This window comes from Mustelus asterias, chromosome 18, assembly GCF_964213995.1.
Source record: "Mustelus asterias chromosome 18, sMusAst1.hap1.1, whole genome shotgun sequence".
NCBI classification, from domain to species: Eukaryota; Metazoa; Chordata; class Chondrichthyes; order Carcharhiniformes; family Triakidae; genus Mustelus; species Mustelus asterias.
In genome coordinates, this window is record NC_135818.1 from 76,569,714 (window position 1) to 76,591,943 (window position 22,230).

A 22,230-nucleotide genomic window follows, 5' to 3' on the forward strand; every position below is an offset into this window, starting at 1 on the left:
CTACTGCAGCCAGAAAACATTCCAAGACCTCACAGTTCCAACTCAAGAGCAAGCCACACTTCCTTTACCCTGCCAATGCCAACAATGCCTTCAGCTGTCTAGATCCCAAGCTCTGGATTCCTTCCCAAATCTCTTCACTTCTCCAGCTGCTTTACGACTCTATTTAAACTGTCAAGAGCATTCAATATAGACTCAAAGATTTCTGGAGTGAACCAAAATGGAGTTGAGAGGTCAGGTGACCTTGTTCTTTCCCGTTAATATACATGGAACGACGAAAGGCTCCAGAGCTAATCTTCATTAGGCATTAAAAATACAAACAAATTTTCAGGACATCTCCCAAGTGGCATGGTGGCACAGTGGTTAGCACTGCTACCTCACTGCACCAGGGAGCGGGTTCAATTCTGGCCTCAGGTGACTGTCTGTGTGAAGTTTGCACATTCTCCCCGTGTCTGTGTGGGTTTCCTCCGGTTTCCTCCCACAGTCCAAAAGATGTGCTGGTTAGGTGGATTAGCCATGCTACATTGTCCCTTAGTGTTGGGGGATTAGCAAGGTGACTACGTGGGGTTACGGGGATAGGGCCTGTCGGTGCAGACTCGATGGGCCAAATGGCCTCCTTCTGCACTGTAGGGATTCTATGATCTCATTGAGAAGTCATTAAAATGTAGCAGAGCTTTCATGTGGTTAATGACTATCACTCTCAAAATAATTTGAGAAAATGGTTCACAATACTGCATGCAGCACTTTTGGCTGCAGAGTAGAATTCCAAAGAATGGTTGCACAAAAACCCCCTGAATCAATCACTATGATATGCGAATGGGTGGAATGCAGATCCCCATTGTTTAATAATGGACTTGTCATCAGAAATCATTTGCGAGGATAATGGACAGAGGCCATCGAGACATGGGATAGAAACTAGTTTTCAGATCAGGACATTTATTTTGGAGCAGGAAGAGGAGGAAGGTGCAGACCAGCAAAGGAACAAGTCCCTGCCTAAGAACCATCAGCAGGCAGAGAATTCAGGTTGGCCTTATCTATTTTAGGAAGCGAACCAAGTTTTCGCTATAGGGGTTCAACTGGGCCTCGATTAGAGTGGAGCAACAACAGCTTGTTGCTGCAAGCAGTAAAACCATCTCAAATTCCTTCTAAATCTCCTGACTCTATTGTTCAGTGGCCATGAGAGTCTGTAACGTTTCAAGATTTGGGGTGGGATTCACCCCCACCCCCTCCCCCCTTGAAGTGGCGGAGACAACCTGTCACTGGCCAGTGGCGGAATCTATTAGTCCAGCTGCTGTCGGTGGGTTTTCCAGTTACTTACACCCTGGCGGGGCTGGAAGATTCCACCGACAGGAATGACTGGAAAACTTAGCAAAGTAACTACGTGGGGTAATGGGGATAGGGCCTGGGTGGGTTTGCTGTTGGTGCAGACTTGATGGGCCAAATGGCCTCCTTCTGAGGCCTTAGTCTCACTAAGTGTGAGAGAAAACGGTGGACTTTTAAGATGTAATTGCATGCTACCTTTCTGCAATCACCATTTTTTTTTCTTTCTGCACTTTAGTGTGACTGTATGAGTGCGTCATTGGGTGTGGTTGTGAATACATTCAGGTGTTTGTAATAATAAATATTTTTCCTTCTTTTAAAAACCTATAAGAAAACATGTTATCTGTCTGCTCTTCACAACTACACCACTCGCGCAAGAGTGGTAGTTAAAACACTTTTCTTTTAAAACACTTGTCTTCGATAAGTCGAGAGGTGGAAAAAGGGAAAACTATTTTATGATCTCTTCCGTCAACAACAAAACACTAATATCTCCTTCTTGGGCTCACTGTCAATTTTTCCCCTGATTATGTTTCTGCAAAGTGCCCTGGGGAGTTGTAGTGCTACTTAAAATGGGGCTATATCAATGCAAGTTGTTCTTGTAGTATTATGCAACCCCTGGGAAATTGCAAACAACTCGAGGTGGGCAGCCATCTGGCTCTTTGACAGCTTTGCTTTTGTAAAGTGCGCCAATCTCTCGAGGGGCCCCAAAATACAGGGAGAACACAAATGTTCACAGGCCTCTTTCTTTGATTCCTGCACAACATGAGGGCATCAAATCAAACAGAATTATGAAAGGAACACCAGTGTGGGAAATGTAGCAATTGAAACAAGTGCAGCATGATGATCCAACTCCAAACACAATTTTTTGCCAGCTCAGAAAACCATACGGGCATATCTGGGCTACACGCAGAGAAAGGAATGTGCTATCAGCATTCAGTACGAGCGGAGATGTCGAGGCTGATAGAAGGAATACATTGAGAAATGCATGAATTCTGTTGGCTGTTTCAGAGCGTGGCTATATCAGTGGTGGACAACCAGCATAATCGAGGACCCCACTCCCGCCAGCCCACCCCGGCATACTCTCTTCCACCTTCTTCCATCGGGAAAAAGATACAAAAGTCTGAGGTCACATACCAACCGACTCAAGAACAGCTTCTTCCCTGCTGCCATCAGACTTTGTAACCTTATGTTAAGTTGATCTTTCTCTACATCCTAGCGATGACTGTAACATTCTGCACCCTCTCCTTTCCTTCTCTATAAACGGTATGCTTTGTCTGTATAACGCAAGAAGCAATTCTTTTCACTGTATACTAATACATGTGACAATAATGAATCAAATCAAATCACCTATTGGTACAATAAAATCCATGTTGATTGGAGCAGCGCCTAGATGTGGGAGTGGGACATTGCCATTAGAAAAAATACAGCACAAACAAGCACTTCAGCCCACAAGTTGCACCGGTCATGTCCCTACCTACCAAGGCTTATATATAGGCTTACCTATAACCCTCAATCCTATTAAGTCCCATGCACTCATCCAGAAGTCTCTAAAAGATCCTATCGTGTTTGCCTCCACCACCTCTGACGGCAGCCGATTCCACTCACCCACCACCCTCTGAGTGAAAAACTTACCCCTGACATCTCCTCTGTACCTACTCCCCAGCACCTTAAACCTGTGTCCTCTCGTAGCAGCCATTTCAGCCCTGGGAAAAAGCCTCCGAGAATCCACCCGATCTATACCTCTCAACATCTTGTACACCTGTGGTGAACCATCGTTGGTTCACCACTGGGGGTTGTTACTATGTTACTGTTGGGCTAGGGTGTTGTTACTGTGGGGGTTGTACAATGTTGTTGGGTTAGGGTGTTTACCTGTTATAAGAGTTATCATGGCACATTCCAGTGGAGTCCCGCCTCCGGTGGCGAGGTATAAGATCCCCTGCTCCGGCAGGACCCCTTCAGTCTGAACTGGTGTATTCGTGTTAGTAGTTCCATTGTTACTCTATTAAAGCCTTCAATACCGAAGCCTTGGTTCCATGTGCTTATTGTCGCGCATCAATTTAATAGAGTAACAGAAAACTCACAGCTGTACAACAAGAAAAAAAAACAGAGAGTATGGAACAGATTCTAAAACCGGATCGTCTGACACTGGACCCACGTGCGGTCGGTGCAGCTAACACATTCGACCATTGGTGGAAGTGCTTTGAGGACTACCTGGCAGCCTCGGTAGCTATCACTACAGACAGTGATAAACTCCAGGTCCTCCACGCAAGGGTAAGCGACACGATTTACCTAGCCATTCGTGCAGCTCCCACTTACCTGGGTGCCATTGAGCTCCTAAAAAAAAGATACACTATGCCACCCAACGAGATACATGCTCGTTACCTCCTCGCTACACGACGTCGGCAGTCGGGCGAAACCATGGAGGACTATGCCAATGAGCTCCTGCAGCTTGCCAGGGGTTGCGATTGTAAGGACGTATCAGCCGAACAGTATATGTACGACCTCGCCCGAGACGCGTTCGTAGCAGGGGTAGGGTCCTCGTACATCAGGCTTAAATTGCTGGAAAAGGGGAAACTCGACTTGACCCAAGCAATGGAGATGGCCGTGATGCTGGAAGCGGCGTCGAAGAGCTTGGCGCTGTACCCCGAGGACCACGTGCAGTGAACGTGGTTGGAGCAAGCTCAGCTCCCTCCTCGCCCCGCTAACCCGCGCTCCCAGATCGATTCGACGACGGCGGCAGCTCCAGGTGGCCAGCGATGCTATTTTTGTGGTGGGGCCAAGCATCCATGGCAACAGTGTCCGGCAAGAACGGCAATCTGCAGCCAGTGCGGTAAAAAAGGCCACTACGGCAAAGTCTGCAGGTCCAAGCCTAAAAACGGCAGTGCAGCTTGGTCTAAGTCTAAAAACGGCAGTGCAGCTTGTAACCCTCCAGAACGGAGACAATCTCCTTCGGCATCGCAGTACCCACGAGGTCCGACCACGTGCGAATCCAGGACGGCGCCATTGTGGCTGACGGAGGAGGAGGAAGACCACCAGGAGTCGCTGCGCTTGGCGCCCTCGCCCACATGCGATTCATGGGGGCGGCCATCATGGTCCACGACGACTAGGAGCGACCAGCAGGGGTCCACTGCATCCACATCGGCAGCATGCAGTGGCACCCAGGGGCCAACGGTGGCGTCGATCTCCCTGGATCAGACCAGGCACTACAGACTCGAACATTCTATGATGGATGTAAAGGTTAGTGGTAGAACTGTGAATTGTCTGTTTGACAGTGGGAGCACCGAAAGTTTCATACACCCTGAAACTGCTAAAAGGTGTGGACTCCGGGTTCTCCCTGCCAAGCAGACAATTTCCATGGCATCACGGTCCCGGTCTGTACCGATCCAAGGACGATGTATGGTAACTCTTGAGGTACAGGGCACAATTTACGAGCAATACAGGCTCCTTGTGTTACCTCACCTTTGCGCGCCAATTCTCCTCGGACTAAACTTTATGGCCCACATGAAGAGTGTGATCCTACAGTACGGTGGGCCACTCCCTTCACTGGCAGTAGGGAATCAGCCGCAGCCTCCAAATTGCCCAAAGCGCCCCGCATGCAATCTATCCACCCTGAAAATTACTACACCATCCCTTTTTAAAAATCTGGTTCCTGGCTGCAAGCCCATCGCTACTAAAAGTAGGCGTTACAGCGCTGAGGACCGGATCTTTATTAGATCTGAGGTTCAGCGGCTCCTCAAGGAAGGGATTATACAGGCCAGTGCTAGTCCGTGGAGAGCACAGGTCATGGTAGTCAAAAGTGGGAACAAACCTCGGATGGTCATCGACTATAGTCAGACCATTAATCGTTATACGCAGCTGGATGCGTATCCTCTCCCGCGCATTTCTGATATGGTCAATCAGATTGCGCAGTACCGAGTGTTTTCTACCATAGACCTTAAGTCCGCCTACCATCAACTCCCCATCCGCCCAGAGGACCGACAATATACGGCTTTTGAGGCGGATGGTCGTCTATACCAATTCCTCAGGGTTCCATTTGGTGTCACCAATGGGGTCTCGGTCTTCCAGCGTGCTATGGACCGAATGGTGGACCAGAACGGGTTGCGGGCTACCTTCCCGTACCTGGATAACGTCACCATCTGCGGCCATGACCAGCAGGACCACGACACGAATCTCCAACACTTTCTGCGCACTGCATCTCGCCTGAATCTGACCTATAACAGGGAGAAGTGCGTATTCCGTACGCGTAAGTTAGCCATCCTCGGATACGTGGTGGAAAACGGGGTCATTGGCCCTGATCCAGACCGTATGCGCCCACTCACTGAACTTCCCTTGCCCGCTAGCACGAAAGCACTGAGGAGATGCCTCGGGTTCTTTTCGTATTATGCACAGTGGGTCCCCAACTACGCGGACAAAGCTCGTCCGCTCATTAAGTCCACAACCTTCCCACTTATGCCGGAGGCCCAATTGGCCTTCAAGGTTTTGAAAAGCGACATCTCGAAAGCCACGATGCACGCGGTGGATGAATCCATCCCTTTCCAGGTGGAGAGTGATGCATCTGATTTCGCCCTAGCCGCCACACTAAACCAGGCAGGCAGGCCCGTCGCGTTCTTCTCCCGCACCCTTCAAGGCCCCGAAATTCGGCACTCAGCGGTGGAGAAGGAGGCTCAGGCCATTGTGGAGGCAGTCAGACACTGGCGCCATTACCTGGCAGGGAAGCGGTTCACCCTGATCACGGATCAACGATCCGTGGAGTTTATGTTCAGCAACACGCAGAGGGGCAAGATCAAGAACGATAAGATCTTGCGGTGGAGAATTGAGCTCTCCACCTATAATTACGATATTATGTATCGTCCGGGGAGACTCAATGAGCCCTCGGATGCCCTCTCGCGCGGAACATGCGCCATTATGCAGGAGGACCGCTTGAAGGCTCTCCACAATGATCTGTGAGATCCTGGAGTCACCAGACTCTACCACTTCGTCAAAGCCCGCAACCTGCCTTACTCGGTGGAGGATGTCAGGTCAGTGACTAGAAGCTGTCGGATTTGCGCAGAATGCAAACCACACTTTTATCGACCAGACCAGGCACAATTGGTCAAGGCCACTCGCCCTTTTGAGAGGCTGAGTGTGGATTTTAAGGGCCCCCTTCCCTCAACGGACCGGAATGTCTATTTCCTCAACATAATAGACGAGTATTCCCGGTTTCCGTTTGTTGTCCCCTGTGCGGACACGTCGACTGCCACCGTCATCAAGGCTTTCAGTGAACTTTTTACCCTGTTCGGGTACCCCTGCGACAGGGGCTCGTCGTTCATGAGCAACGACTTGAGGCAATTCCTGCTCTCATTCGGGATTGTCTCTAGTAGAACCACGAGCTACAACCCTAGGGGTAACGGACAGGTGGAAAGGGAGAATGCTACAGTCTGGAAGGCTGTCCTACTGGCACTGAAATCCAGGGGCCTTCCAGTCTCCCGTTGGCAGGAGGTCCTTCCAAATGCGCTCCATTCTATCCGCTCCCTCCTGTGTACGGCAACCAATGCTACTCCCCACGAGAGGATGTTCTCATTCCCTCGGAAGTCGTCCTCGGGAACCTCATTGCCAGCCTGGTTGACGTACCCAGGACCCGTCCTTCTGCGGCGACATGTGAGGGCTCGCAAGTCCGACCCCTTGGTCGAACTGGTCCAACTCCTCCACGCCAACCCTCAGTATGCCTATGTGGCATATTCTGACGGGCGAGAGGACACTGTCTCCATTAGAGACCTGGCGCCCGCAGGGGACGTAGCAACTCCTGTCGCTCCTATTCCCCCAGTCACGAATCCACTACTCCTCATTGCTTCCCCAGACGTGGCGCAGTCAGCACCGGGACCAGTGCATAACACTTTTACTCCCATGTACAGCTTGCCTGAGACTCGGAGATCGGCGCCACCATCATCACCACCACCACCACCACCAAACGTTCCAGGATCCCCTGCACCATCGCCTCACCAGGGCCGGCCGGCCGGGGAGTCCTTGAGGGGACAGCCAGACGTTGCTTTGGAAAGAACGCCACCACAAGCACCTGCTCCGGTTTCGCAACCGGTGTTGAGGAGATCGCAGCGTCGGTGCGGTGCTCCAGACCGTCTGGACTTGTGAATTCTGTGAATTGTCTGTTTATATGACCTGTTTTTCTTGCACCCCGCCACCTTTTGTTCTTAAAGGAGGGGTGAATGTGGTGAACCATCGTTGGTTCACCACTGGGGGTTGTTACTATGTTACTGTTGGGCTAGGGTGTTGTTACTGTGGGGGTTGTACAATGTTGTTGGGTTAGGGTGTTTACCTGTTATAAGAGTTATCATGGCACATTCCAGTGGGGTCCCGCCTCCGGTGGCGAGGTATAAGATCCCCTGCTCCGGCAGGACCCCTTCAGTCTGAACTGGTGTATTCGTGTTAGTAGTTCCATTGTTACTCTATTAAAGCCTTCAATACCGAAGCCTTGGTTCCATGTGCTTATTGTCGCGCATCAACACCTCTATCAGGTCACCTCTCATCCTTCGTCTCTCCAAGGAGAAAAGACCGAGCTCCCTCAGCCTATCCTCATAAGGCATGCCAACCAATCCAGGCAACATCCTCGTAAATCTTCTCTGCACCCTTTCAATCATTTCCACATCCCTCCTGTAATGAGGCGACCAGAACTGAGCACAGTACTCCAAGTGGGGTCTGACGAGGGTCTTATAAAGCTTACTCGGTGGAAGAAAGAATATCCGGCGTCCGTGGGGTCCTTGATTATGCTGGTTGCTTTTCCGAGACAGCGGGAATGTGGTTTGACTTAAAGCACCAAAATTGAACTTTTTTTTTTGCAAGTTCTCATTTTTGCGGGAAACTTTTCATTTGGGGCGGCACGGGTAGCACAGTGGTTAGCACTGCTGCCTCACAGCGCCAGGGACCCGTGTTCGATTCCCGGCTAGGGTCACTGTCTGTGCGGAGTCTGCACATTCTCCCCGTGTCTGCGTGGGTTTCCTCCGGGTGCTCTGGTTTCCTCCCACAGTCCAAAGACGTGCAGGTTAGGTTCATCGGCCATGCTAAACTCACCCTCAGTGAACCCGAACAGGAGCTGGAGTGTGGCGACTAGAGGATTTTCACAGTATCTTCATCGCAGTGTGAATGTAAGCCTACTTGTGATTAATAAATAAACTTTAACTTTGTTTTTGTAAAAAGATAAGCGTCGCTGTTTCCCATGGTAAAAGTCGGCATCTTAAAAAGGGCCACCACTTACTGACTTCCAGCAGTCACTCATTTATTCCATGCGGTTTAAGTTTCAGGTCCTCAATGGCAAACACAAAACACGGTTAACTCCAGATCAATACCCAATTTTAGTGCAGAGAGATCTGGAAGTACCAAATCAATCCCTATTTACTCCCATTACGCAGAACTCACAAAGGCATAAAATGGTGTCCAATTAGTCACATTTCCCTTTCTCAGTAGCCAGTGCAGTGGCTGTTGCCAGGGCAGCAAACAGCCATCTTCTTTTTTCATGTTAATCACGCTTTGTTAAAAAAAAAAACTGTTCTGGCTGACATCGGAAACATTAGCCTTTCTCCAAACGCTAAACCAATTTAAAAAGGCGGAAAATGCTTGTATTTCCAGCGCTTTCTGCTTTAATTTGAGTTTAATGATTTGCTCCCAGGAGCACAAATTGTTCACTCTGTAAAAGATACTCCCTGAGATTGTGACCCTTGCAGAACGTCTCTTGGCAAATTGATTGAATTTCAACAAATGCAAAATAATGACCCATTTATAGAGGTCGTGACATAACACAAATGTGAAAAATCCATGGTTATACTGCTAAAGATTAATTTATAATCACGGAATTGGAGACCGTTTGGTTACATGTTTTTCTTTATTCTTCCATGGAGTGTGCGTCTCAGTGACACGGCCACCATTTGTTGCCCATCCCTAATTGTCCTTGAAAAAGGTAGTGGTGAGCTGCCTTCTGTGCCAGTGTCTGTGCCAACTCATTCTATATTAACCCAAGCCCATGCCTGCTGATCATTTCTTTCCACAAAGCCTTTGCTTTAAATTCTAATCATGGAATCCCTACAGGGCAAAAAGAGGCCATTCGGCCCATCGAGTCTGCACTGACCACAAACCCACCCAGGCCCTATTCCCATAACCCCATGGATTTGCCCTAGCTAGTCCCCCTGACACTAAGGGGCAATTTTGGCATGGCCAATCCACCTAACCCGCACATCTTTGGACTGTGGGAGGAAACAGGAGCACCCGGAGGAAACCCCCGCAGACACGGGGAGAACGTGCAAACTCCACATTAACGGTGACCCAAGCTGGGAATCGAACACGGGTCCCTGATGCTGTGAGGCAGCTGTGCTAACCACTTTGCCATCATGCCGCCCTTAATTTCCCAAAACATTCCATGCATTTCTCCTAATCTCTCTTTACTCTCGAGGTGGGATTTTCTGCCCCCCTCCCCCACCCGTGCGGCATGCTTTCCGGCAGCAGAGTGGGCCACTGGCATTGGTGGGATCTTCCAGTCACTGCCGATGTCGACGGAATTTTGAGTGGCTGGCTTGTCCTACCGCTACATTCAGCGGGACTGGAAGATCCTGCTGGTGGGAAGGGCAGGAAAATCCCACCCTCGGTGACATTAGTCAGTTGACAAGTCCCCTTCATCGGAGTTGACAACCTCTGGGGTCTTGTGGATTTGAGGTTTGACCTCCCAGGCACCCGTGAGTAGTCCTGGTGTAAAGATGTGCCGTCGTATCCGGCTTGATCCAACCTCCTGGAGTGCGTCCAAGCACAGGTGACATCTCCTCTCACACAAAATCCTGGAACTGGGTCAAAATCCCAGGGAAATCTCTCCCTACACCACATGGACTGCAGCGGTTCAAGGCGGCGGCTCACCACCACCTTCTCAGGGACAATTAGGGATGGGCAATAAATGCTGCCCTAGTCAGTGAAGCCCACATTCCCATGAAAGAATTTTTAAAAACTGCAGGGCTGTTTTAGAGGTGCAAAACATCATGTGAAATAAAAGCAAAATGTGCCAGGGGAACTCAGTTGGTCTGGCAGCATCTGTGGAGAGAGAGAAATTTTGAGTCAAATATGGCTGTTCTTTGGAACACAAGATAACAAGGTTCTGAAGAACAGCCATATTGGACTCAAAATATTAATTGTTTCTTTCTCTCTCCACAGATGCTGCCAGACCTGAGTTTTTCTAGTCTTTTCTGTTTTTATTTCAGATCTCCAGCATCCACAGAATTTTGCTTTTAATATCAAAGCATCAGGAGATGTTCGATGCCTCCACTGCGATCTCATCATTTTTGGTCATCAGCTGTGGCATGTACTGCTGGAAGTTTGATCATGTAACCGGAGTTTGCAACCCCCACACTGACTGCCAAACCAGCAATGTCTTTCCCTATTCAAACCCTTCATCATTATTAAATCCCATCTGCTCCAATGGAAAACGACCCTGTTATCAATCAAACACCATCATAAAAATCTTTCAATGGATGAAGAAGGCACACACTTCCATAAAAGGGGTGGGGGATACTGAAGTGAAACATTGCAGTATCGATTATAAATGGATTATAAATGGATTATAACTTCATGTTCTTTAGTTTAAAGTTTATTTTATTAGAGTCACGAATAGGCTTACATTAACACTGCAACGAAGTTACTGTGAAAATCCTCTCGTCACCACACTCTGGAGCCTGTTCAGGTACACTGAGGGAGAATTCAGCTTTAACAAAGGGTCATCTGGACTCGAAACGTCAGCTCTTTTCTCTCCTTACAGATGCTGCCAGACCTCCTGAGATTTTCCAGCATTTTCTCTGTTGGAGGGTGAATTTAGCATGGCCAATGCACCTAACCAGCACATCTTTTGGACTGTGGGAGGATACCCACACAGACACAGAGAGAATATGCAGACTCTGCACAGACAGTGACCCAAACTGAGAATCGAATCTGGGTCCCTGGCGCTGTGAGGCAGCAGTGCTAAGCACTGTGCCACCACAGTAGTACGATAGAATGTACAGCATAAAAAGAGATCATGGACCCCCAGTGAGCCATGCCAACATCTCTGGTCCAGATGAGTCATCTCCCACCCAACTTCATCTAACCCCCATCAACATGTCTTATATTATGGCTTCTCCTTTCACCGGTGTGTCTCTCACATCTCATTGTGAGTCAAGCTGTAAACTCGGGAACAAATATCCCGCACTAATTCTGACATTCAGAAGTTGTTGAAGCTTTGCTCCCACAGTGCCCATCATCCGAATTGATCTATTTAACTGCAGAGAAACTCCCTGTTGGCCAACTATTATCCTGGAAGTACGTCATCATTCTACACAGATTATTAGATTTTTTTTGTTGCAATGATTACTGCAAGGTTATGAAATCTCCTTGTGGGAATCTAGCACAGTGCCCTGTTTGCGAGCCCTCTCTAATGCTAGACCATTCTTTTGTATCCCTCCATTCCCACTTTCGAATGGGCCTACCTCGCATTAAGTTGATCTTTCTCTACACCCTAACTATGACTGTAACACTACATTCTGCACTCTCTCCTTTCCTTCTCAATGAATGGTATGCTTTGTCTGTATAGTAAGAAATCTCACAACACCAGGTTAAAGTCCAACAGGTTTATTTGGGGCTCCTTCATCAGATGAGCCAGGTGAAGGGACAGCGCTCCGAAAGCTCGTGATTCCAACTAAACCTGTTGGACTTTAACCTGGTGTTGTGAGATTCCTTACTGTGCCCACCCCAGTTCAATGCCGGCATCTCCACATCTTATCTGTAAAGTGTGCAAGAAACAATACTTTTCACTGTCCACCAATAGATGTGACAATAATAAATCAAATCATATCAATACTAGGGTCTGATATTATATACAGCAAATAGTCTCACAACACCAGGTTAAAGTCCCAACAGGTTTATTTGGTAGCACTGTCCAACGCCGGCAACTCCATATCATGATAATTATATACAGCAGTAACATTAACTTGCCTTTAATGGGAAAACTGTATGATAAGTTATTGGCAAACCTTTAACTTGTTTTGTTGGCAGAGGGAGAGGAGAGTGGAAAGAAAAGGAAAAGTTTTTCCTTTCTTCATGAAAATGGTGCCCTTTAAATTCAGCCTGTCCCATATAGAAACAGACTGAGCTAGAGAGAGAGAGACGCCAGTGTCATGCCTGCGCCCAACTTCAAGCCAATGAACATTTTATTTGTCTAAACACTGACCTTACAGTCTCTGGGTCAGGTTCTTTGTTTATCCCCAGGATGAATAAGAATCTTGTTTGGAGTGTGCTAATCGGAGTGGTATTTAAACAGCATGCCAAGTCCGTCACACACAAAGATAACTCTGATCTTTCTATTTGATGTTTGCTATCATCACCGGAAAAAGTTTGTGACAAGCTACCAATCTCATGTTTCGTAGAATTTCATAGAATCCCTACTGTGCAGAAAGTGGCCATTCAGCCCATCGAGCCTGCACCGACAACAGTCCCACCAGGGCCCTATCCCCACAACCCCATGTATTTACCCTTCCAATCGCCCCGACACTAAGGGGCAATTTAACGTGGCCAATCCACCTAACCCGCACATCTTTGAGACTGTGGGAGGAAACCAGAGCACCCAGAGCAAACCCATGCAGACACAGGGAGAATGTGCAAATTCTGCACAGCCAGTGGCCCACGCTGGGAATCGAACCCGGGTCCCTGGTGCTGTGAGGCAGCAATGCTAACCACTGTGCCACCATGCCACCCCATATAGGATCAATGATCACCTTTCAGGTAGAAAGGAAGTTTTTCCCTTTGTTGCACTATCAACGTCTTTAACATAGAAAAGTGACCCTGGCTATTCCCCAATTGCAGACAATGGAAATGAAATCGCTTCATGCGTCCAGGTCCATTCTGCTGCATAACTAGCCACTTGGTTAGCGTGCTAAACTTGAAAATACATTAACATTAAAGCAATATGGCCAGTAGCAGACACAGAGGGTGGAATTTTACGGCCCCTCTCACGGGCAGGGTTTTCCAGTCCCGATGAAGTCAATGGACGTATGAATGGCTCACTGCATTCTACAGCCCCCACTCACCATAGTGAGGTGGTAAAATTCCGCCCACTCTTCTTCCTCAACTGGATGCACACAACATGACTCGACATTTGGAAACCACCAATAAGAAAAACAGTACAAACACACGTGTATTTATATCCCACATTTCAACCAATAATGGGCTTGAGAAGTGTCGCCATAATTCTAATGTAGGAAATATTGCAGCCAGTTTGAGCACAGCAAGACCCAACAAACAATGAGGCGATCATGACCAAATATACTGTCTGAATTACATCGATGCAGAGATAAGTATTGGTCAGGACACCAGGGAGAGTTTCTTTGCCAGTCTTCGATTTACTGTGATGGAATGGGTAATGCCCACCTGAGGGGTAGGCAGGGTCTATCCTGATAGGTGGCACCTTCGGCAATGCTGTACTTGCACATCAGTGAGGATTTTGCATTCAAGACTCTGGAACAGGATCTGAACTCACAAGTTTCTGACCCGCAGAGAATGCTACCATGGAGCATAACCTTTTACAGCATTATAAACCCACATAGAAATGTCACTCTATGGCAAAACTGTTAGGTTAAAGCTTTGGGGATATGGATGTGCTGTTGCCAGGTTTGTCAAGCAAATGTGGGTAACCAGTCCAGAGCATTTGTACTTTATTTGTATTTCAGGGGGAGGCAAGAGCCTAGTGGTATTATCGCTAGACTATTAATATAGAAATTCAGCAAAATACTGCGGATGCTGCAATCTGAAACAAAAACAGAAATTGCTGAAAAATTTCAGCAGGCCTGACAGCATCTGTGGAGAGAGAATAGAGCCAAGTCTGGATGACCCTTCATCAGAGCTAATGTTCTGGGGACTCGGGTTCTGTGCTGTTGCCAGGTTCAGTCAAGCAAATGTGTGTAGCTAGTCCAGAGCTTTTGTACCTTATTGAGGCTGTGGTCTAGTGGTATTATCACTGGATCATTAATTCAGAAACTCAGCTAATGTTCCGGGGAGCTGGGTACGAATCCCCAGATGGTAGAATTTGAATTCAATAAAAAAATCTGGAATTAAGAATCTATTGATGACCATTGTAAATTGTCGGAAAACCCCATCTGGTTCACTAATGGCCTTTAGGGAAGGAAATCTGCCGTCCTTCCCTGGTCTGGCCTACATGTGCCTCTAGAGCCACAGCAACGTGGTTGATTCTCAACTGCCCTCTGAAATGGCCTAGCGAGCCACTCAGTTCAAGGGCAACTAGGGATGGCAATAAATGCTGGCCAGCCAGCAACGCCCATGTCCCATGAATGAATAGAGTCCCCATATTATATTTATGGGCGCACAGTGGCACAGTGGTTAGCACGACTGCCTCACATCTTCAGGGACCCGGGTTCAATTCCCAGCTTGGGTCACTGTCTGTGTGGAGTTTGCACGTTCTCCCCGTGTCTGCGTGGGTTTCCTCCGGGTGCTCCAGTTTCGTCCCACAGTCCAAAGATGCGTGGGTTAGGTGGACTGACCATGCTAAATTGTCCCTTAGTGTCTGGGGGACTAGCTAGGATAAATACATGGGGTTATGGGGATAGGACCTGGGTGGGACTGTGGTCGGTGCAGACGCGATGGGCCGAATGGCCTCCTTCTGCACTGTAGGGATTCTATGATATTCTAGAGGCAGCTTTCCTGAGGCAGGAATCAAACATTCAGCATTATTTATTATGTCTTGCAATTTCTGTGTTTCTCTTCTGACCCCCTCCCAGGCCCAGTTAACACTGGTAACTCACTGAATGGGGAACTATTTCAGGAGCCCAGTGCGCTTAATCACTTGCAGATAAAGCCATTAACATAGTTATGTCTGCATAAAGCATGTGATTGATATGTAAAATGTAATTTGATACATGCAATACAATAGGCCATTCCATTTTTTTTTTAAAAAGATGTTAAGATGCAATTCTCAAGCTCTCTTCAGTTTGTATTATTCAATGAAATTTGTCACTGTCACCCACACATCAATCTAGTTTTTACTGCTTGGAGCTTGTAGAAGGAGCTCAATAGGACCACGTACACTGGGGAGATGTTAGATGCACAAAAGAAATCAAACTTGTCAATGCTGCTGACATGTGAGTTATGATGGCTAAACAGTCCCTATAGTGCAGTGTATTTGCTGAGTATTTCCAGCATTTTCTGTCCTTATCTTTATCGTGCAGTGCTGTTCTCAAATCCGTCACCAAAAACTTTAGATGGGGTGGGGGGGGGGAATGTTACATTGCATTTAGGTGAACACTCTTGATGCTGAATTGGATACAGCGCAGGACATAACATTCCAGTCACATTTTCAAATACAAGTCGGAGGCCCCACCATAAAGATTTGGGTGGGAAACAGAGAGAGAAAATATCTTTTTTAAAAATCAGTCCTGCTTTCAATTTGGTCAGACTCTGCTGCTCCTGTGTGAAAATGTGGAAACAATATTCTAATATTTCGCAGATGCACTTTAACATCTAAAAGACAACAGATACCCTGTGAAGCTCGATGAATATTTACCCCGCCCCTCTCTTTGATGTTGACACAGCTGAACATCGTGGGTGGGATTTTCCGGCTGCACTCGTCCCCCAGGCCAGAAATTCCCGCCCGAGGTCAATGGACCGTCGAACGGTCTTCCGAATTTTCCATCCCGCCCGCTACGATTCCTGTGGTGGGCGGGACGAGAAAATTCTGCCTCTTGGGTGGGATTTTCCAGCTGTTCCCCCTGGCAGGATCCCTCGCCAAAGTCAACCTCCCACCCTCACCCTGTCGCAGGTTCCCCAGCAGTGGAGGGTGCGAGCAACAGGAAACCCCGTCGCTTGCGGCAGGACTGGAAAATCCTGCACATAGAATCCCTACAGTGCAGTAGGAGGCCATTCGGCCCACAATCCCACCCAGGCCCTATTCCTGTAAGCTCACATATTTACCCTGTTAATCCCTTGACACTAGTGTCAATTTAGCACGGTCAATCAACCTAACCCACACATCTTTGGACTGTGGGAGGAAACCGGAGCACTCGGAGGAAAACCACAAACTGACGGGGAAAACGTTCAAACTCCACACAGACAGTGACCCGAGGCCAGGAATTGAACCTGGATTCCTGGTACTGTGAGGCAGCAGTGCTGACTCCTGTGCCATCCTTGTTTTCAAATCCCTCCATGGACTTGCCCCTTCCTATATCAGTAATCTCCTCTAACCTCACAACCCTCTGAGATAGCTGTGGTCCTTTTCTGATTCTGATCTCTTATACATTCCCAATTAGAATCCATAGAATCCTACAGTGCAGAAGGAGGCCATTTTCCCCATCGAGTCTGCACTAATTGAACTTTACAATTCAATTTGTGAGCCACAAAAAGAGAAAACACACATTTAAATAGTGCCTTTCACAACTCCAGGACCTTACAACCAAATGAAATACTTTTGACAGTGTAGTAATGGATAAAATGTGACAGTCAATATGCACACAGCATGCTCCTACACACAACAATGTGATAAATGAGCAGATCATCTGCTTTTTTTAATGATAGAATTTGGCCAGAAGGTGGTGAATAACTCTCCTGCTCTCTTTCGAGAACGTGCCATGGGATCTCTCGCATTCAGACAAGACGGCAGGCAGGGCTTTGGTTTAACATTTCAGCTGAAAGACAACAGCTCCGACAGGGCAGTACTCCCTCGACCCTGCACCGGAGTGGCTGCCCAGAGTTTTATGCACAAGTCTTGGAGTGGCCCCAACCATCTGACTCGGGATTCAAGAGCGCTACCAACTGAGCTACAGCTGACACAAATCTGTTCCACTGGCAGTTCGATATTTTTGAACTTTGTGGGTCTGTGAGGTTTGGAAAGAACCTCTCTCTTTTGAACTTTTGGTGGAAAGAGGGCTATTGGCATCAGCAACTTGAAATACATAGAGGTGAAATGGAACAAAAATACAAGTTAGTGTGACACTCTGGCGCCCACATCCATGATTCAAAATAAAAGGCAAAAGGAAAGCTGGGACACCCCTAGCGCAGGCTGTTTATTAGCATCTGCATCTCAGAACAGTCACTGTATAGCTTGCCAATACTCATTATGGAAAGCTGCTCATCAGCCCACACAATGTAATCGCAAGTGACTTGAAGAGGCGGGGGTAGGGAGAAAGAGAGAGACGGGAATGTGAGAGGTACCACACACACATTAGAATGTTTCAGGCCTGCTGGAAAATGTTTTGCATTAGCATACTCTCTGAAGTGCAACCCCCCCACCTTCCACTATACACATTAGAATTGTACATTTCTCACTCAGCTTGCTCACTAAGAAAATTCATCACTCTTTATTACCTGCACTTTGAGTCGTAGGAAAGGCTCCCACTGAGTCTTTTGTGGAGAGTCTAATAAGTTTTATGAGGCGGATTTACTACCAGACTAGCTGCTGCTAGTGACAGTGATTAACACTGCTGCCTCACAGCTCCAGGGACCCGGGTTTGATTCCCAGCTTGGGTCACTGTCTGTGCGGCGTCTGCACGTTTTCCCCGTGTCTGCGTGGGTTTCCTCCGGATGCTCCGGTTTCCTCCCACGGTCCAAAAGACGTGCTGGTTAAGTGCATTGGCCACGCTAAATTCTCCCTCAGTGTACCCGAACAGGCGCAGGAGTGTGGCGACTAGGGGATTTTCACAGTAACATCATTGCAGTGTTAATGCAAGCCTACTTGTGACACTAATAAATAAAACTTTAGCTCGACAACTCCAGTTTAGCTGTTGCAAGGCTGCATTACAGCTTCTCCAATCCAGTCAGTCCACAAGCCTTCCAACCCTGGAAGGCTCCGAACACCTGTTGAGATGGAAGCACATTTAACATGAGAGAGCGGAACGTGGGTCTAGAAATTCTGTCCCACCGACTCTGAATGAATGTGTGCCTAATCCAAGCATAGAATTACAATGTCCCTGATCACTTCCCGTTCCTCCTCCCATTGTACAGATTCCCTGACCCTTGCCTAGCACTCTAATGGATTATGCAGATCCAAATAGGAACGTTTCTCCATTTACATCTTCCCAGCTCAGCAAACTGAATGATACTTCATTAACATCTGCCACGATATCGATGTTCAGCAGTTGGCTCCCCCCTCCCCCCCCCCCCCCCGCCCCTCTTCACTACCCCACACCCCATATCCTGCTAGCTAATTTTATCACTGCACAAAACTGTTGCTTTTTTAACTCATGTTTACCTCAATGGCTCACTGAAGTTATTCATGTGCAAACCACAACAATGGATATCAGCGGGTGGTTCAACAGTAGGAGGTGGGGGGCTATTGAGTCAAATCTAAATCCCACCAATACCTGCACATCGGAAGCAGATAAGGGACCATTCAATGACAGCCAAGAACCTCGGCCAATCTTCCCTTCCCTAATCTGGGGATTAAGTAAATTGTTAATTATAGTTTTCTTTTCCAGTCCTTGTGCTATCAATCTTGTCTCAAGAAACAAAAATATCAGCACCGGTTAAATCCATTACCCAGGTTATAATGTGCACCACAGCAACCTTTATCTTCCTGCCAGATGGATAAGTCTGTGGATCTGTCATTCCAGACCTCCTCTCAAACCTACCGCAGGGGCCCAGTCTTTCACTGCTGCTTCTCGGAGGCTCAAAACATGATCAAAGAGCCACAAAGGACACTGCCTAACTCCCCCAAGTTTAACAACACCAGGTTAAAGTCCAACAGGTTTATTTGGTAGCAAAAGCCACACAAGCTTTCGGAGCTCCAAGCCCCAAGCCAATGTTCACAAGCATGTAAGAAGTCTCACAACACCAGGTTAAAGTCCAACAGGTTTATTTGGTAGCAAAAGCCACGGTAGTCATGATGTGGAGATGCCGGTGTTGGACTGGGGTAAAGTAAGTGAGTTGGACTGGGGTAAGTGAGGCTTCTTACTGTGTTTACCCCAGTCCAACGCTGGCATCTCCACATCATGACTAGCATGTCACACATGAGTTTACATCTATGTTCCATTTCATCCATGTGTATTTCATGTTGCTGATATTAACAGGCCATTTAAAGTTTATTTATTAGTGTCACAAGTAGGCTTACATTAACACTGCAATGAAGTTACTGTGAAAATCTTCTAGTCGCCACACTCTGGCGGGTACACTGAGGGAGAATTTAGCATGGCCAATGCACCTAACCAGCACGTCTTTCGGTCTGTGGGAGGAAACCGGTGCACCCGGAGGAAACCCACGCAGACACAGGGAGAACGTGCAAACTCTGCACAGACAGTGACCCGAGCTGGGAATCGAACCCAGGTCCCTGGCGCTGTGAGGCAGCAGTGCTAACCACTGTGCCACTGCGCTGCCCTACTAATTTTTCACTGCAGTGGCAAATGGGATGTGGATCAAGACAGAATTTTTGGGAAGGTTAAACTGGAAAGTGGCCGGGCTAAGTTGGGGCACATTCACAAGCTGTCAACATTGTCTGGGGTCACGTGGGTTGTTGTTACTCATGAACTGCATCACAGCTTCAGGCAATGTCTCATGGAAAAAAATGTGTGTGATGGGGGGGGGGGGGGGGGGAGGTGTGGAAGGGGGAAAAGGAGTTTGGATTTTTTAGAAATTGATCTGTTGTAAAGAGCTTCGATCGCAGAGTTACATTCATAGCTCAGATCCACAATAAGTACAGATAATGCCAAGTGACCCTTGGTACCGCTACACCAATCTCTGGTGTTATGTTCAATGGGGCTGGGTACACTCGGGAGGTCTGTGGACTTTAAACTACTTGGACGTCTCTGGTTGGAGCATTTTGTAAATCACTGCGTTGCAGCTGCTATGCAACAGCCAATGACAATAAAGATAGCTTTTACTACTGGAGATAACACACACACACACACACACAGACAGGTTTGCAGCAATCAATCTCATTCTGCTCTCTCTCTCTCTCCCTCTCTCTGGGCCTGTCCAAAGATTCTCTGCTTCGACACCATTCAACCACCAGGCTCCAGGGGCCCAGTCAGCTGGAATCCAATTACCAAGACAAAGGGGCGATTTGACAAGCAGACCCTTTCCCCTGGCTGACCCTTTCTGCCCCCCAGACCTCAAAACAACTGTCACGCTCTTTTCAGTGTCTTTTGTTGCGTTCCTTTGAAAAGACGCTGGACAAACAAAAGGAGACGCATTCATGACCCTAATGAATGAGATTTCAGCGACATAAAAATGGGGGGAAAGCAGCCTGACAATGGGAAAAGGTATCCTCCTTTTCTGGAACCAGTTTCAACTGGAAACAGTTTTCCACAGCAGAAACTGAACATCATCCTTGCACAGATTTCTCAATTAGAAAGTGTTTTCCCACTAACCCACACCATCGCACCCTTCTCTGCTCCTTTCATTAAAAAGCCCATTTGTTCCAGAAGACAACATAATGCAATAGTACAAATGGGTACAATGGGTATGCATTCCATTAGTGCTTTACCTGCAGAGAGAGAGAGACAGATAGAAAAAGAGAGAAAGAGACAGATCATTATCTCACACTGAAGAAACAGCTCATTCCATCAGCAAGTCACCGTAATCGGAAATTGTCAGTGAGAACACGCTGGAAATGTGAAGCAGTGTGGAAAATAAAAAGGACCCCTGATGTGTGCAGGAAAACATTTGCAATGGCCTAGGGCTCTAATGAGTATTTGATGAGGGCAGCTTGAGCCCATTGCGCCTTCTGAAATTCTGCAGGAGAAAAAGCATTGCAAATTTACTGCGCTTCTCTAAAACATTTACCCATTGGAGGCAATTCTTTTCTGGCATTGTGCAAATGCAAACCCAATCCTAAATCATATTCAGACTTTCTTACTCCAATTTCAGCCATGGTTCAGTGGCTAGCACTTGCCAATGCCGTAGGTTCAAGTCATCTCCTTTCCTTCTCTATGAACGGTATGCTTTGTCTGTACAGCGCGCAAGAAACAATACTTTTCACTGTATACTAATACATGCGACAATAATAAATCAAATCAAAATCCAGGCTAACACACTACTGCGGTACTGAGGGAGTGCACCACCATCAGAGGTGCCATGTTTCAGCTGGGATGTGAAACTGAGGCTCCGTCTGCCTTCTCACCCAGGTGTATATGATCCTGTTACACTGTTTCTAAGAGCTCGGGTGATCTCCCCAGTATCCTCGCCAATATTAAACCGCTCACCAATATCACTGAAATAAATCAGTTGGTCATTATGTTACTGTCTGTGAGACCTGGCTGCGTGCGACTTAGCTGTCCCGATACAACAACACACTTCAAAGTAGCTCATTGGCTGTGAAGTGCTTTGTGACCTCGTAAAGTTGAGAAAGGCGCTATATAAATGCAAGTTCTTTCCTTCAATATTTTTCAATTTGCCTCCTCCATGCCACACACTTCAACGAACCAAACCTCTGCTGTCCATATCCCCTTTGCCATCAAGCCCTCACCCGCCACTTCTGATGATCTACATTGGTTTTTCCAGCCTCCCCAATATTGAAAATGATTAATGTGTTTACATCCTTTAATTGCATCTCCACAAGTCCATCCAGCCTCACTACTAATGCCCCCTCCCCTGCCCAACCCCGTAAACCCCTTCATCCCCTCGCCCCATCATTGGCAGCACGATTCAGTTCCAAAAAGTGCTGATTGCTCCATGAATTCCCTGCAAAAATAACCCCAACTCTTTCTGACTTGTTCTGACTGCAGCCTTTCTACCTTCCTCCCCTTTCCACACCATTAACACTCTTTCAGTCACACGGATATCCCACTCTCTGGAAGTCCCTTTTCTCTCACCTCAAAACATGAGACAGTGGCACAGTGGTTAGCACTGCTGCCTCACAGTGCCAGGGACCCGGGTTCGATTCCCGGCTCAGGTCGCTGCCTGTGCAGAGTCTGCACATTCTCC

General features: G+C 47.6%; 1 protein-coding gene across 3 annotated transcripts in view; it reads right to left on the reverse strand.

Moving 5' to 3' along the window:
* LOC144507281 (coiled-coil domain-containing protein 85C-like) overlaps positions 1–22,230 on the reverse strand; it is a 263,226-nt gene that overhangs the window by 226,704 nt on the left and 14,292 nt on the right. The window lies entirely within an intron of this gene.